Below are 3,317 nucleotides of genomic sequence, written 5' to 3'. Positions count from 1 at the left end.
GGCTAAAAAACGATTGAATCCAATATAATATATTATTATATCGACGATTGGTAAAAAAAAATACAACATCGTACAATATAATATAATATATAGTGAGGGGGAGAGAGCTGTAAGACTGTGTGTGTGTGTGTGTGTGTGTGTGCGAGCGGTCGAGAGAGAGTGAGAGAGAAAAAAACTATTGTAATAAAATAAATAAAAAATAAAAAAGCGGACGAAAGAGAGAAAAAATTAACTTGTCAACGTGCGATGTAATTTACATTTGATAAACAACAGGGTAATATTTTATGTAAGAAACGGCTTGTCCGGCGTGACGGAGGGGCGTTGGCCGTCCCGCGGGGATACACACCGTGTATATGCGATGTGTATACGCGTACAGGACGACGGCAGTAGCGGACAGCGAGCGTATATAATACACACACGCACACAGATCTCGACGAGTGGGCAGTGGCGAGCGGGCCTTGCAGGCAGTGGCGAGCGGACAGTGGCGGCGGCGGACGAGGGTATAACACGGTCAAGGGTCCGGCAAATTATTGCCTGTCACCCCGCGTCGGGTACACACGTATTATATATACGTACAGTATACACGAGCTCGAGTCCATATATATACACATGGTCTGCGGGTCCGTTTAATATTTCACAAATCCGCGTGACTTTCTCCCGAAATCGTTTTCCGGGCTGGCCTCTGTATATATATATATAGGTATATACACTATATGCATGTTATATACGCGCGTCGCGGCCCGAAAATTCTATAGTTGTAAAATATTTTTCATTACTCGAGGGATGTCCGCCGCAGAGCTACATTATACGTATATGCGTATTATCGTCCAGGCGATTCGCTTCTCCCGTTTATTGTTTATTGTCGTGCGGCACCAGCTATATATATATCGCATACGATGTATATACGTTTCCCGAGCACGAGGTCCGACGATTTTCCGAACAGAAACATTTACGATGCAGCCACAGCAGCAGTGCGAACGACATGAAGATGAACGACTTCGGATGATAATATAATATAATACCTACCTGTTTTTCTCCCCTTTTTTTTTATCGCTTTTTAAGACTCTGACACGTCTAATTACGACATAATAACATGTTCAAGGTTTTGACAATTTTCGGATTAAGTTTATTCGCAGAGGTGCAAAATCCCGGAAGCAGAGGTGGAGTGAGGGAGGCACTTTGGTGTTAGGTATATAGGTAGTTAGCGTGTATATGGTGGATCCTATAGTATAGTTAGTAAATATACGAAATATTATATAATTATATATAAATTGTAAGTACAATATTCCATGACTAGCTAATAATGCAGTAAATAGACAAATTTGGAATTGTAAATGATCAAAATGGTGGGTTGGTGCTCACTGGTAAATGTATAGCTCCCCCCTCTGTAAAATAAATTATCTATAGCACTTCTTTTTATTTACGTAATAATGCCATTATCGCTTTTTTCATTGCTTATCACACGCTTTTTGGAATTGTGGAGATGGATTATCGAAGATTTTTCGTGCTTCTGCAGCGTACGTCTTAGAATCCATCTTCTACAGTAGTCAGGGGTGGCTCCAGTAACATGGTTAGGTTAGGTCCAAACAACTTTGGGGTCAACCTGGTAAAAATTATCCTAAGTAATAGACGCTGATACCTTCGCATATAATCGTTTTTTTCATATCCAACGATTCATAATTAAATAAGAATAACACGTCCTTTACACGATCGATATCTACTCAACGACGAGGAACACTCAGCCAGTACTGTACAACAAAAGTGAGTACTGAGTGGTCCCAGTTAATAAAATAAAAAAATCATAATGACAGTATGGTACATTATAATAATTATTTACTCCGTTGAATATTACTATATAACCGATTCCCCGTAAAAAAAGTTGCTTGTTTGGGGTTCCCACCAATACTACCTCCTACTACATAGTAGTAGGAGGTAGTTCTACTAGTCACTGCGTTAATATGCCAACTGTTATGATGAGTATTATTATTGAGTATAATATATTTCCTACAATCAATGATTTATCACTAAAAATATTAGTGGGTACCTACACGCATATTTTATACGCAGGTTAGTAACTATGGTAAAAACCCTATAATTAAGTTTTAAAAAAAATTTTCCTGCTTTCCCCAGTCCCTATTATGACTATCAGACACACAAGTACTGAATACACATTCGAAGATAGTCTTTTGTGGATATTTACTGTAGTACTTGTCCAAACAAAAACCATGAAAACCCGAAGAAAAACGTGTATAAGGAGAGGAGCCACCCATTAATGGCACTTTCTATTTTTGGAAACATAATTAGAAAAATTACATAAAATTCAACGTACTCATGTCCTATAAGTGGTATAGAAGGTATACATAGGTATAAGATCATTGATTCTCAAAACATTTTTTGACGTTCACCTAATATCTACAAAATACCATATGAGAATTGGAAATTACAAATAGTTGTTCTTAACACTGAAAATTATAATACGGGGTCCCATCCTACATTTAGAAAGTAAAAAAAAACTAGAGAGGTAAGTTTGTATACGCCTAGATACAATATTATAATATACTCCATTATTATGGTATCATGTACTATATTATAATACTATTATACTGCAGATATAAGAATATGATATATTTTGAATATTTAATGTGTAGGTAAACTATATTGACAATTAAAAAAAGGTGGGTAAGTGGATGTCGCTCTGCTATACGGTAGGTTACAAGTGGGTCACTGTATAATGGATAGTATTAAATTTGAATTCAATGATATAATATCACTGTATAAGAAAAATGATTCTGAGCGGAGACGGTATGTCAGTCTAGATATTAGACATACATATTATAGGTATACTTATCTATAGTATTATTAATAATTTTCAAATTAATCATATCATAATATCCATTAGGTAACGCATTATACGTCAACAACAAACCGTGGTACTATTATAGATATATAATAGTATACTTTAGAAGTTTCAAGTACCCACAAGTAATATTATACAATCACAACAAAATAACTAAAATAGTTATTCCAGGTTTTTTATTATGCAATTTCGTCCAAATTCGAACTTATAATGACTATAAAAATAAACTGTGCTTATGTATTTCTTAGAATTTTTGGTAACAGAATTAAATATTTACGTGGAATCTTGTTTTAAATTTTCAATCCTTAGACATAAAAGTTGAACATTTTATAAATTTTTAACTACAAATAATTATCCAATTGTAAATTTGATAAATTTTGTCAGATTTCAACTTCAAATGCTTATAAAAATAATCGTGCCTATGTATTTTTAATATTTTTCAACTGCTTATTGTAACCAA

Source organism: Acyrthosiphon pisum, chromosome X (assembly GCF_005508785.2).
Source record: "Acyrthosiphon pisum isolate AL4f chromosome X, pea_aphid_22Mar2018_4r6ur, whole genome shotgun sequence".
Classification (NCBI taxonomy): domain Eukaryota; kingdom Metazoa; phylum Arthropoda; class Insecta; order Hemiptera; family Aphididae; genus Acyrthosiphon; species Acyrthosiphon pisum.
The sequence above is the reverse complement of the archived record's forward strand: the minus strand, read 5'-3'. Positions refer to the sequence as shown.